Raw genomic sequence first — 15,022 nt, 5'->3', positions numbered from 1 at the left:
GGGGACAGGGGACATGCAGTTTCAAGAGGGGGCCACGAAAGTCCCGAGGTGACATCTGAGCAAAAACAAAGGTGAGGGAGCAAGCCCTATGGATTCTTGGGGGAAAGAGGCTGGCACAGGGAAGAGCAAGGGCAGAGGTCCTGCTCGCAAGAATGTCAGGGCAGCTTCTCCCCCAACCGCGCGCAGTATTTAGGCCACGGTCAAGACTAGCTTTTCCTCTCGGCTAGATGCAATGCCACGGCAGGGTCTAGAGTAAAGGAGTAACAAGATCTGATTTTGTCTCTCCAGTGATTTTTGAGGCGAATGGAATAACCTGAGTGCAAATTTTCCCATTTCCTTTTAGCGTATTGGAAAACATACACGAATACGTAACCAATTAACGTATAACCTAAGTTCATGAAACACAAATTTCGTCCCGCTTGAATAAAATTCGCTTACCTACAGCACTTTTTACCTGAACAAAAGCCCCCCCCTTCAGTTTACACTAACAGAGAACTGCGAAAAGAAGTTTGTTACAACAGGAGACCACAAGAAGCATGGCACTGTACACACAATCACATCTGTGCTCCAGCCTCGTGCAGTACCTCACGGTTTCAAATAGAAAGAGGAAAACGACGTTGGAAAACGGCTGGCCCCAGCGCCCCCCCCCCCCGCCCCGGTCGCCAAGGTCCGCCGGTGGCCGGAGTCGCGGCGGGCGGCTCTCCCCGCGCGCCCGGCTCCACCCACACCTAGAGAAGGGCGCGGACCCGCGCGCTCCGGCCCCGCCGCCGACCAGCTCCTCGTTCGCACAGCGTCGCCTACAGGCCTTTATCCCGACAGTTAGGGAAGAACCAAAACCACCGCCAACAAAAAGACCAGAAAAGACCGCATATTTCCAGAAACCAAAGCATCACAAACACGATTCCAATTCAATCCAGCTGGGACTCTTCTTCACCTCCAAGGGTTGCGTTCTCGCTCTGCAGAAACAATGCAGAGACGGGCGTAGAGTTCAGCCTCTCCAGAGGAGAGAAGGTGTACGATACATCCATCCACCAGACTGCAGAGACACCATTTAAAAAAATGCACCGTCGCCGTCGAATCGCGGGCGTCCTCTACCTGGCCGCCCCGAGCTCGGCTCCCTAAGCTAATGACCACCAGCTGGGTTAGCGAGCTTGGCCCGTGAGCCGGGTCGGGCCCGAGCGCCCCTCACGCCCACGACCACCACCGAACTCCGGCCCCGCTCCGGTCGGCCTCCAGGAAAATAAAAGACCGGGGAGAGCCGGCCCGCCAGTGCCGCAGCGAAAACGCCGCTCCGCAGGATCGACAATAAAAGGCAACATCCGCAGACGCTCTGAGGAGAAGGGCGCAAAGGAGAGCCGCCAGCCCCTGCTGCCGGCCCCGGCCCGCCCGGGCGCGGGGTGGTGCGGCGCGGCGTGGTGCGGCGCGGCGGAGGACGCGAGCCGAAGTGGCGGCGGCAGCGGCGGTGGCGGAAGTGGAGTGGGGAAGAGGGGGTGGTTGTTAGTGTTTGGCGCCGGCGGAGGGAGTCATTCCTGCAGCTGCACTTCCGGTCGGCATTTTGTTCTGAGAGGGAGAGACGGAACGAGAGAGAGACACACACAGGGCTCCTTCCCCCCCCGCCCTCCCCCCCCTCCCTCCGTCGGTACCGACTCACCCGACACCACCAAGCCGCAGGGAGGGACGCCCCCGCCGACAGGAGGATTGGTTCCCGGGCCGGCGGCGATGCCCCCCCGGTAGCTCGGGCCCCCGGTCGGGTGTTTGTGAGTGTTTCTATGTGGGAGAAGGAGGAGGAGGAGGAAGAAGAAGCAGCGATTTGTCTTCTCGGCTGGTCTCCCCCCGGCTCTACATGTTCCCCGCACTGAGGAGACGGAAGAGGAGCCGTAGCCACCCCCCCTCCCGGCCCGGATTATAGTCTCTCGCCACAGCGGCCTCGGCCTCCCCTTGGATTCAGACGCCGATTCGCCCAGGTAAATTCCTGCTCTTTATTTCGGCGGCGGCGGCGGCGGCGCCAGGTCCTCAGCGTCTCTCCTCCTCGCTCCCCTCCCCGCCGTTTCCTTAGCGGCCCCAGGTCTCCTCCACGGGCGAGTCTAGAGTTCGCTCCTCTCTGGTGGCAGCCGCCCTGGGTGGCGGTGGTTTTGTACTCTCTCCTGGCCGGCTCCGGTGGCGGGGACTGGGCTCCTGCCGGGCGGCCGGGGAGGCGTAGGCCCGGCGGAGAGTGCAGGCCGCGGGCCAGCGGAATCTACTTGAGCTCGGGGATTAGGAGAGCTCCGGGCTGAGCGGAGCTACTGCTGGTCGGTGACAGGCCTCGCCCGGGAGAAGAGCCGTAGCTAGTGAGGAGGCGGAAACAATACAACTAACAGCAAATGTGCCCTGATCGTCCCCATATTTACAACTTTCCTGGTCCGGGAGTGGGGAACGTCCCAGTGAAACAAACAACCCCCCTTCTTCCCCCTGTGACCCCATGAAGGGAGGAAGTAGTTTCAGTTAGTGAGACAAATGTAAATACTCAGACACGGATCCAGTGCTAATTCTTGCCCTGTGTAAAACTTGTTTGGACATTAGAAAGTTAATAAAGACTCATTTTCTTTTTTTTTTTTTTGAAGAATTAAATTGCCCACATGAATATTTAATATAGAAAACCGTGGTGTGGTAGACACTGCATGTGCCCCCCCTTCACCAAGAGCTTTTATGTTGTTGTTTGACAGTGTGTGTTGCACATGGACTTTTTATTCAAAGGCAAGTGTGAAGTACTTGACAGGTTTACCTTGCCACTTTAGATTTGTGTGCGTTATATAAGGACAATTTTAAACGACTATACATAAAATACTCAGGTACTTCCTGATCTAAGCGTGTAGAAGCATAAAAAGAGTATTAAATGTTCTGAGAATGGTACCGAGCTACAGGTAAAACCAATTTTCTTTAAAAGCATAGAAATTAAGTTATGCTTAAAATCCCAGGGAGGTTAAAAAAAAGGTAGAAGGTGCCATCCTTTCATGTCAGGGCAGATCTTCTTGAGGTCCCAGGATTGTCATTGGCTGTTTGTGCCCATGATGTTTGACTGTGTAATGAGAGAGGTGTCATTTTAATAGGTCAAATGTATCTGTAAATGCTAGAGAAAAATATCAGTTCTTCCTTAAATTCTAGTTCACGAGTAAAGTGTTCAGAGCTTGTTTATTGAGGCGTTGGTAAGGTAGGTTGGTATAAAGGAAAAACAATCAATTTAAAAGTCCTCAGCCGTACAAATTGCATAGAAAAAAATAAATGTACCTGGCATTAGACTATTTTGATACTTTGTCTCATATTCACTGAAGGAAAACTTTCACTGGTTAGAATGAAGCAACACTGATCAACAAAGTCCCTTGTTTTACTAATGGGTGTTATATTGGTTCGGATTTTTTGTGCCTTATTAAATTATTATTGTCATTGTAGAATAAGTAACTTTTCTGAAGGTTATTTTTGAGTTTAGCACTCTGCTTAAAATAAATTGTTCCACATTTCCAGCAAACGTATGGATAAATGTTAAAAAGAGTGAAGTTAATATAGCTGTCACGTACTAGGCATGTTTTTAATGCTATAAATCCGTGTAGTAGTCAGTAGCGTGTCCGTGATTTGTATTGGTCAGGGAGCAGTTTGAATTTTAAAAAGCCTGAAGCTCCTGCTGAGCCCCAATCCCGGCCTCCCTCCCTCCCACTAATCTCCCATTCCTGTCTTTGTGCTGCCTGCTCCTGTTAGACACTGTTTGCTGCAGGGCCTCAGGCCTACACTGGGTGGGGGGCAGGCGAATGGGGGCTTGTTGGGGGGGAGGGAATACAGAAGGGAGGAACACTTCACATCTTAAGCAGAGAGTTTGGGACTGGGGGGGGAGTGTGGCGAGCGGGTAAGGGTTTCAGTATAAATGTTTGAAAGGTCCTTATATGAACCTGAGATGCCTTTACAACTTTTATTTAAATAAAATACAGAGACGTATGTCAAGGATGAACATATTTCTACTAAAGGTAATGGGAAGGAGGAGTTCTACTTGCTTAGTTTTCATCAACAGAAGCAACTTATTTTTAGAGTTTTATAGTTAAAGGGAGCTTTCTTACACAGATGTTTGAATCAATGCGTTAGATAACTGTTTATGTGATTTTTTTTTCTTGTGACTTTGGAATTAAAGTGAATTAGTTCTTACCAGATCTTATTTTCCCAACTCTACATATTTAGTGTTTTGTAAGTAATACAGGTTGTATGATAGCTTTCATTAAGATAGTATAAACATTTTAAAGTAAATTGAAAATATTTTTTGTTTGATCCAAACCAATTATATGAGTTATTTTTAAAGGAAGAAACATTGTAAAGCTCAAATAAAACCCTAAACTTGAACTTTAAAATTTTTGACAACTTCGTTGGAAGGAATAGTTTGTATTTCCCTAGAGACTATAAATACTCTGTTCTACCTCCCCTGTATTGGTTGTATGGATAGTCACCAGTGGCTATTTTTGTATTTCTACTGTTGTTTTTTTTTTAATTTAGTGAAAGAAAACCCTCTAAGTGTTCCAGTAATCTTGTAATGTTAGTTGTATTATTTGGAGAAATAATTCCTAGTATTATTCAACAGTGTGGTTTATTGTTTCTCTCGAGTCTATAGAGCTACCAATAACTTACAGTAATTACTTGAAAAGAAAGCAACTTTAAAGTAGTGAAAGCCTAGTAAATCAAATTAAAATTGAATATTAAATAATTATTTTTAGTGTTTTGATAAGAGTATATAGGATGCTTCTTCTTGGAACCATTCAACAATTTGTTTACTATAAGTTATTGGAAAGCATTTTGAACCTATCCTAGGGATCATTATAATACTGCCCCCTTTAAGAAGAAAAAAGTTATATTTGAAGAAAAATTGTCTATTTCAGATTATCTTTGGGGATGAAAAGTGAAAGTTTTTAGTATGGTAGTAAACCAGGTTTTGTTTTTTTGCATAGTGATCGTGATTAAATTTCGGAAATACTATGAGCAAAGCTATACCAATTCAAATATGAAATCTTTTTTTATTTGAAGCCAGACTAACCAACTCAAACATGTATTTTCTAAAACTATATTAATTTCATATTTAATTTTTTGGTACTAATCCATCATCAAACTGCTATAGAAACATTTGAACCCACCTAGTTCATATTTTGGCATACCCTATATTTATGTAAAAATTAGTAATACAAGAGTAGATAAAAACTAAAGAGTTTGATCTTTATATAGTTTCATTTAACTTTCCCCACCCCATTGCTTATTAGGAAAAGGATAATTTGTGAGTAATTCTGGAATTTTAAAATACGATTTTAGTTTTATGTGAAGTGATTGGGAAGACTGAGGTAAATAAAAGTTCCTTTAAGAGAAATGTAACTTCAGTGCTGTTGATCACATTTATTTGCTATAAAATGAATAGGAAATTACTGACCAGGAACTTTATAGAAACCTGGTAATGAACTGTTTAGTTGAAGATACTTATTTTAATATCCTGAGCATATTAAGTTGGCTTTGGTGGTAATTTATGGTACTATATAGCCTTTAAAAATCATTTCAAAATGTACTTTTTAGGCACAGCTTTTCTATTTTTAGCAGTTGTCATTTATAATTATTCTTTGGGTTTTTAAAATGGTTCTTTTTCAAGGTGACCTGAGTTCATTTTTAAATATTCCCATTTCCCTGTGAGAGAAGTGACCAGCATGATTTCCATTTTTTGATGAAAAACTTGATACTCAGAGGCCACATGATTTGTATAGATTCATGTGGTGAATGAGAATAAGGGATTCTCTTGCTTTTACTAGTTTTTTATTAAATTATGTTGCTTTAAGGAAGTGTGAGCCCTGGTCATGAAGCTAGGTATTGCTGTTGCTCAGTGCCGACACTGATACCTTAAGTGACTTTTTCAATGATCAGAGTCCAAGGTGCTTTTTCCTCTTCTTTAGGGAGATGTGATACCTGTCTCTTGATTGTATTTTCCTGGTATGAAAATAGTACTTTTACATTAGAAATCCTGACCTTGTGTGTATGTTTGGTGTTTGAATGATTAAATTTATTTACATTTTGTTCCTCCTTAAGAATGTAAATCAGTTGACTGTATTTGTAGTAAATATAGTAACTCCTGAAAGTGTTTTTATAGAGTGGAATTTTAACATTTCTAGTTGATTTAAAAGCAGTTTTAAAAATACCACGTCTCGACGAACCATGAGAGACTATGGACTCTGAGAAACAAAATGAGGGTTCTAGAGGGGAGGGAGGTGGAGGAATGGGTTAGCCTGGTGATGGGTATTAAAGAGGGCACGTATTGAATGGAGCACTGGGTGTTAAACAATGAATCATGGAACACTACATCAAAAAGTAATGATGTAATGTATGGTGATTAACATAACATAATAAAATAAAATTTTTAAAAAAACACCATGTCTCGAGGCACCTGGGTAGCTCAGTCGATTAAGCGTCTGCCTTTGGCTCAGGTTATCCCAGGGTCTGGGATGATCCTTGATCACTGGGGAGTCTCCTTCTCCCTCTGCCTGCCACTCCCCCTGCTTGTGTTTGTGCTTTCTCTCTGTCTCTGACAAATAAGATCTTTAAAAAGAAATAATAAATAAAAATATCATGTCTCTTTACTTATAGTCATCATTGTAATTTTAAAAAAGTATTTTATGAGCTCAGAATATTTTAACCCAAGTAAGTAATAAAAATGATTTTAGATATTTGGTCTTACATATTATTTTGTTTGGTATAAATCTAGGGTCAATTTTAATGAATTGTTTTTTTTTTTTAAAGATTTTATTTATTTATTTGAGAGAGAGAATGAGATAGAGAGAGAGCACGAGAGGGAAGGGGGTCAGAGGGAGAAGCAGACTCCCCGCTGAGCAGGGAGCCCGATGCGGGACTCGATCCTGGGACTCCAGGATCATGACCTGAGCCGAAGGCAGTCGCTTAACCAACTGAGCCACCCAGGCACCCAATGAATTGTTTTTTAAGGCATATTTCTTTCTATCTCCAAAGTGATACTGTTAGGAGAGATTATTACTTAATACAGCATTGCCAGCTAGATAAGATTTTGAGGGCTTATTATGTGCCAGGAATTGTGTTAAGTATGACCCTGTATTATTATCTCATTTAAAATAAGCAGCTCAGGAAATAGAAACAGTAATCCACAATTTACAGATGAAGAAACTGAGGCTGGAAAGGTTAGAAAATTGCCCGTTGTCTTATAATTAGTAAATGTCAGTCTGGTTTATATTTTTTCTTAAGGATTTAGGATTCCACATTTCTAGTTTTAATAAAATCTTCATTTTTTGGTTGCTCGGTTAATTCAGTACTTACAAGTCATGTAGTCAAGGAACCTGTGTACTTTCAGCAAAGAACTAAAATAGTATTCAGAGTGTATATCCTATATATATTTTTGAAATCATCAAATCTTTACTGTCTTATATTTTAGTGTTTGTTAAGCAGTCTGTAATTTTTACTTCTTTTATTTTTATTGAGTTGAAATTGTCAAAGCATCAATTTCTAGAAAGGGAAAATGCAGCTTTAGAGTTATTTCATTCATAGAAATGTATATGACCAATTGTAATATAGTAGGTGAATCTATAAATTAGTATGGTAATTTTTAAAAATTCTAGTGTTTCTATAGCCAAAGAATGTTAATCCTTTCAAAGTCATCAACTTGGGAAGTTGTACACTTATTCTAGAGCTTTTGCCATACAATCTTACAGGGATTCCTTTAGTGAATACCTTTAAAGCCTTTGAGATAGTCTTTTTTTCTTTTTCTTTTGTGGGCCTTAATGGCAAACCTTTATCTTCAGGGGTGAATTTGAGTTTTAGAGATGGTAAAAAGCAATTTAGAACTTAGTTTAGGATAACTGAGATTTAATAAGATCTTTTTTTTATCAAAGATTTTGTTTATTTATTTGACAGACAGAGACACAGCAAGAGAGGGAACACAAGCAGAGGGAGTGGGAGAGGGAGAAGCAGGCTTCCTACAGAGCAGGGAGCCCCATGTGGGGCTCAATTCCAGGACCCTGGGATCATGACCTGGGCCGGAGGCAGACGCTTAACGACTGAGCCACCCACGCACCCCAATAAGATCTTTTTTGTATGCCAGACACTGTATTGAGTGGTTTACGTTTGTAATACGTAATATTATTGAGTGGTTTCCATCTACCATGAATCTTCAAGGTATATAATATGAGTCTGGTTATGTTTATGATTCTAAGATTCTTGAGAAAACTGAGGTATAGAATGATTAAACGACTAGCTGAAGGTCCCATAGCTGACAAGTGGAAGAAAGTAGAGGAAAGACTCCAAAGTTGATACTTTACCTATCAACCTTAACCACTACAGTGTGTATCATGCTTTGAACCTCTAGCTACCCTGTGAGGTTAGTGATGTGTTCTTGTTTTACAGACAAGGAAATTAAGGCTCATCATGTTTAAGAACCTAGTCCAGGGTAGCAAATCTAGCAAGTGTTAGAGGTGTAGGACTCCAGCCTAATATATCTAATTCTAAAATGTCCTTCCATTCTATCACCCTGCCTCTTCAAGATTTATAATACGCTTTTTGATGAAAAGGGTAGGTTTCGTTATAAAGCAGTGAACCGTTTTATGTCTTATAAAGAGGATTTCTAAAATGTTTTGGTTAATTATAGATGATTGATTATACTCTTCTGTAAAATACCTTTGTTCGTTTACACCTCATATAACATACAAAATGTATACACCAATATGCATTTAAGTAAGATTTATTTTTAAATATATGCATGCTGTGTTTATGGAAATTGGCAAAATGTGGAAAAGGTACTTTTTTTCATAATATTGTGATTCAGTTATTTCTTATATAAAAATGTCAAGCATTAAAAAATATTCTAAAGATACATTAAACTTCCAACATAGTTTATGTAGGTAAATTGTTTTGCCATCTTACATGTGTGTAACATCAGTTAACACAAACGTACCAAACTTTTCAAGTGTTCTTTTGTATACATTTGCCTTTTGGCATAAAGGAAAAACATTTTCATATGCAGAAACATGGAATTAGCATTAATTTACTAAAATAATTTTTTATACCTGGTCTGTGAGTGGATGTTTTAAGAAGTAACACAGGTAAAATTTTTACATCTCCTGAAAAATTCAGAAGCTATGACATAATTTTGAAATACTCAGTTCCTTTTTGTTGCAGTTATTTGGGTCATTTGTACTTCTCAATCCTTTGGTCTTATGCTAATGAAATGTGTACTTGTTTTAATAGGAGTACTGTTTTTTAACAAGTTATTGATTCTGGGTACCTTAAAAACTTACAGAGCTTGAAACACTAATGAATTATTAAAACTTAAAATATAGTTTACTCTAAAAATATTAATCTTTATGATTTTATATTTAATTTTTTAATTTGCAAAATGAAAATGTCCTTGAAATTAATCCTAATAAGGAAAATAGATCACTGACTTTTCTGAACACTTCTACTTGGCAACCTTTTCAAGAATTTTAAACTGGCTTTTAGTTGTCTTTATCTGATAGGATTGTGGCTTGCCAATTTCCGCCTAAAAAAAATTGATCATCTGAGTTAGGCTATATGTAATTTAGTTTTTCCTTGGTAATGACCAAGGAAATTTTGAAAGTTTATAGAGTGTAAATTGGGCATAGATTCCCCTCCCTTTTTAAAATACCGTTCTTAAAAAATTGATGCACATGGCAGTTTTATTCCCCCCAAGGTTCTGCCTATGTCTCAGAAAACTCTAAAGTTGAAATGTAATGCCCTAAAAGCTGTTACCATTCTTTCCCCTTTGAGAAAAGAATTAAGAAACCAGTACTTATGCCATAACCTACCTTCAGGTTATCTTGAAAGACATACATGACATATGCTTTTAATTTAACTCTGTTAATCTTTTTACTCTTTTCTTTTTCCGTTTTCTTATGTGTTTCTTCCTATCTTTGTCAATGTCCTAAGCAAAAATTTTTTTATAGCATAGTGAATACAGGTGGTGCTTTTAATGTGGATGGTTCTGTATTATTTTCCTTGATGAAACATTGAGCAGTTTGAAAGTCCTCAAATTCTGAGATCTTCATAAGTTCAAAATGTTAGAAAGTATTGATATTAACTGTGAAAATGTATATTTGTGTAGCAGTCCTGCTTTCTTCTGTAGACATGTGTTACTTCTCAAAACGTCTACTCACAGACCAGAAATTTCTCTTAAGGTGAAAGAGAAAGCATGGCCTTTTTTTGTGAAAGTTTCTCTGGTTATTCCATGTCATAACATTAGTGAGTTTATTACTTGTATCTCTTTGATAAAGTAATTTGCTCCTGTGTCTGTAAGCCATACTAAGCCACCAGCTATCTGAAAGGAGGGAGACTTGTATTATTTTCATCTTTATGTCTATAATACCATCACAGTGCTTTTCCTGTTTTGCAAGTATTCAATACATTTTTGTTGAACTGATTGATTAGAATTGAGCTATATATTTCCTAAAGGTACATTTTTAAATCTAAGCTTAGTAAGTAGCAGTATATGTTTGTGCTAGTTTTGAAATATAATTTTCTTAGATACATGTTTTCTTAAGGCTTCTTGCTTCTTGGGTAAGACCATTTTATTTACATACATCCCAACAATGCACACATAACAACTTGTGTGTAAAAATAAATCAAAAAGAAAAACAAAACAGAGTTCCTTTTTTAGTTGTTAGTAAGGACTGTAAAGTATATGGAGGGTTTTTTGTTTTGGCCCCTTGGACAATAGAATTGAGAATGAGATACTGAGGGAAGGTATCCAAATACTTTCTTGTTTTAAGCTCAAGACTGATTTATTATAGTTTCAGTTTTCTTTGCTAATTTATGTACTGTGTATAATAACAATGTGGATAAGTTAACTGTAATGAGAAATACATTACAGTACATTAAAAATGCTATTCATGGGTACCTGGGTGGCTCAGTTGGTTAAGCATCTGCCTTCGGCTCAAGTCATGAGCCCTGCATCGGGCTCCCTACCCAGTGGGGAGTCTGCTTCTCCCTCTCCCTCTGCCTCTCCCCCCACCGCCGCTTGTGCGCTCTCTCTCTCTCATTCACTCTCAAATAAATAAATAAAATCTTTTTAAAGAAATGCTATTCATATAAAATAGTGCTACTTATACAAAATTTTAGATGACTGAAATTTTCTAAAAATTTAAAGCTTATTGAAGTGTACACAGTAAAAGTCACTGTTTTAGGTACACAGTTTGATGAGTTTTGACAAACATGTTTAGTCTTGCAACCTCCACCACAATCAAAACATAGAATGTTTTCATCACCCCAAAAAGTTGCCTTATGTCCTTTGGTAATCAGTTTCTTACCCCTGTTCAGCCCCTGGCAACCACATGTAATTTCTGTCTTATAGTTCGTCTTTTCTAGAATGTCATATAAATGGAATCGTACAGTATGTAGGCTTCTGTGATAAGTTTCTTTTGCTTAGCATAAGGCTTTTGAGATTCATCCATGTTGTTGCATGTATTAGTAGTTTGTTGGTGACTGCATTTTGAAATTGAATTAGAATACCCTTTAACTTTGGTACTACTGTCAAAAAAAACTGAACAACTTTAGATAATTTCTCTCATATCTTGCAGCTGCTTTACTATTGGACATAATGTTACTTGCCCATTTTTACCCCTCACGTCCAAAAAATTTGTAATTAACATTATTAGTAATTGGCAATTATTTATATGAGTTAATTCTGTCAGGTTAGATGCTCCACCAACCAGGTAAAATAGACATTGCCCTCTTTTTCATCACAATTAAAATAGGTAGCATCACATATTTTGAAAACATCTAGCACATAGAAACTGGAATAAGAAATGAGGGATGGTACAATAATAACTCACCAAAAATTGAGTTCACGTTTTAAGGTTAATGTTTGTTGTTTATACTAAAAATAGAGTATCAGTTATAGTGAAGAACAGTTAGTACCTCTCTTTTAACGCTTAAAGTTAGAGAAGCAGTGCTGTTTACTGAAAGTTGGGACAGATAATGAGTAAAGGACCATTTTCTGGTCATTTTATTTGACCACCTTTTTTGTTTTTTCACCACTCCCTTTTTGAAACCCCTTTCTCCCTTTGGTTCAGGGTTATCTCTCTTAGTTTTCTTCCCCTGTGTATTTGACCTCTCATTTGTAGGCTCTTGCTAGTTCTTCCTCCTCTGTTCACCCCTTATGTATTGGTATTCCCAAGGTGGTTCTTAAGCCTTCGTTCTGTTCTCCCTTCCTGTTGATCCCATCTATTCATACGACTTTTTACATGCTTGTTACCTGTATGCTGATGACTCACAAATCTTTCTCCAGAATGATATATTTCTCTTTGAGACAGATCCATCTGTCTACCAGGCATTTCCTGATGTCCTATAAATACTGTAAATTCAAAAGTATATAAATCTGAACTCATCCCTCAGTTGTTCCCTACTCTTACCACTTCCCCCCAAAAAAGAAAGAAATCTATTCTTACAACTATGTGAAGTAGGTGAATGTTTCTGCCATCACCTCACCTCCCTAAACTGAAAACTTGATGATAATGCTTGACCCTTTTCCCTTACTGTACCTTCAACCCAGTTGTTCATCCAGTGCTGACGTTCATAACACCTCTGAATATGACTTCAATCTATCCCTCTACTGTTTTTGATTCATAGAGTGGGCGTGTATATACAGCTTGTCAGTTGGAATAACTTCTAGCATTCTAAGAAGATGGCACTTGTGAAAGATGTGTTTAGTGGTAGGATATTTTTTATATGCTTGGGCTCTGGTATTTAAAATTAAGGTATATACACCGTGCCTGGGTGGCTCAGTTGGAAGAGTGTGTGATTCGAACCCCACGTTGGGTATAGAGGTTACTAAAAAAAATTTTTTTAATAAAATTAGGTGTAATTTTTATTAACATTCATGCTTTATAGCCTAAATGAGACTGTCTTCTGTACACATTTCCACTAAATCTAAAAATCTAGGGCTTTTGACATATAGCCCAGTGTATCAACCAGAACAGTTTGCTCCTTTATCCTTTTAGAGTACTATAATTCATAAATGTGTACATTCATTTCAATACTGTGTTCATGAGTTACAGAGCAGAGTCTGAGTTGAGTGGAAAATGGGAATGTAGGAGGAAAGGGTAAAGGAAGGGCTTTTAAATTAAGTTTCCTATACTATGGAAACAAGTTCACTTGAATAACTTTCACTTTTACTGCAGATAACAGAAAACTAAAGAAACAAATACAGTGGAATATGATACTGTTCAGTTGCTAGGCATTCAAACATTTTTAATGGCAAGAGTCAGATACCTTATAACTGTATTACTTGTTTATGAAGTTATTGCTGGTGGTTTTGTATAAACTTACAATGTTTCTTCCTTGGAATAAGAAGTTATTCCCTTCACTCCCCATTTGAACAAAAGGATCTGCCTAGAGTTACTGGTTTAAATGATCCTGAATATCATTTTGTAAAGGACATATTACAATGTGATGCTATCTTGAAAAACAAAGTAAACCTGTCTTCACTATATCTAGAGTTTATAACTAAAATAATAGGTGCTATATTTTGCTCTAGCGCTAATTACCATGTTTTTGAGAAAATGGGATCAATCTAAAGGCAATTTACAAAGGCTGATGGGAGAACCCTGTCTTTATTGAGTCTTTGGTACCTTGTACATAGCAACCACTCAACAAACAATTGTTGAATAAATGAATTTAAATTATATTTCAGTTTTGGGACGAAGGACTAATTGGAGTGACAGAAGATAGGTGGGGCGTGTTAAACATAGAGTAAGTTTGAACAAGAAAGAAAACACAAAGCCCAGAAAAGGTCGGACAACATTTAAAGCAAAGAACTAGTATAATTTAGCTAATTGCTTGTATTTGGACAATTAATTTGCTTAACTGGATAAGAAAAAAGTCTGTGTATAAGTGTTTTGGATTCTTTCTACTCTTTTATTCCTGCTTCAGCTTTGCTTCTGGTTGCAAGTATTGCGTCTGTACTTCCATCTTCACTGCTAAGGGACAGATTTGTAGGTTCAAGGCTAAAATGACCTGCAAAATCCACATATACATATTCAGAATTGAGAATTGGTGGGAAAGGGAGAGAAGTGTAGTTTTTCAGTCTTTTCCAGTTACTCAAGGTTTGTAGTGTGTGTCAGAGTGCCATTGCATGTCAGTATTCAGATGAAGAGGCCTAAAAACTAGAATTTAAAATGACTTAACAATTTGCAACAAGTTTGTTTGTGACTGTCCTAGAATACAGTTCAGTATCTGAATCTCTAATATGCTGTCTATCTGTTTGAGCCATGCTGCCACCTACATGAATTATCATACAATTTTAGTGATTCTGATTGTTTTCAACTAGAAGATAGCCACCAGAATTTTAGTGTTCTTTATAAAAGACTTCATAGTACACCAATTCTCCATTCCTTTAGTTTTTTTGGAAAATACAAAACTACTTACAGTTTTCTGGTATGCTAAGTAAGGCTAACTTGTGGAATTTAGAACTTAGAATCTTTTAAGAACTTCAAAGTTAAAGACTTCCTTTTTTTTTCCAATTATAGAAGCAGTATGGAAAAAACTACATGCTATTTGGAAAATAGGAAAAATATAATCTCATATTTTAGGTTTTTCCTACTAGGTTTTTAATAAAAATATTTATATGAAATATAATTTTAGTTAAATACGTATTCATGGTATAAATTATACATACATAGTCCTGTTTTCTCAAGGTTGTCTCATGAAGATTTTCTTCATTTCCTATGTAGTGTTCATAATTATTTAAAATGTTATCCCGGGGCACCTGGCAGGCTCAGTCAGAGGAGATGTGACTCTGATCTTGGGGTTGTGAGTTTGAGTTCCACGTGGGGTGTAGAGATTACTTAAATAATTTTTTTAAAACTTTAAAAAAGTCACCCAATAGTTTTGTCAGAGGATGAACCATAATTTCCTTCGTCATTCTGTTGGACATTTTATTTGCTCTTACTTTTTTCTATATAAAACTAAGGCAGTGGAACATCTTTATATGTACTGTTTGCCCTCC

The 15,022-nt window shown here is 38.4% G+C and overlaps 1 protein-coding gene across 3 annotated transcripts in view; it reads left to right on the top strand.

The window, feature by feature from the left end:
• Positions 1 to 1,505: 1,505 nt before the first annotated feature.
• Positions 1,506 to 15,022, top strand: part of NIPBL (NIPBL cohesin loading factor) — a 201,984-nt gene continuing 188,467 nt past the window's right edge. Inside the window, exon 1 of one of the 3 annotated variants that reach the window (XM_025867378.2) lies at positions 1,506 to 1,964. The gene's annotated coding sequence lies outside the window, so the exon portion shown is untranslated. The remainder of the gene's footprint in view (positions 1,965 to 15,022) is intronic. The other 2 variants (XM_025867377.2, XM_025867379.2) reach the window with 2 other exon arrangements.

This window comes from Callorhinus ursinus, unplaced genomic scaffold (assembly GCF_003265705.2).
Source record: "Callorhinus ursinus isolate GAN/ISIS: 27379988/994484 unplaced genomic scaffold, GSC_fseal_2.0 scaffold3, whole genome shotgun sequence".
In the NCBI taxonomy this organism is placed as follows: domain Eukaryota; kingdom Metazoa; phylum Chordata; class Mammalia; order Carnivora; family Otariidae; genus Callorhinus; species Callorhinus ursinus.
Note: the sequence above shows the minus strand (reverse complement) of the source record. Positions and strands in the feature narration are given on the sequence as shown.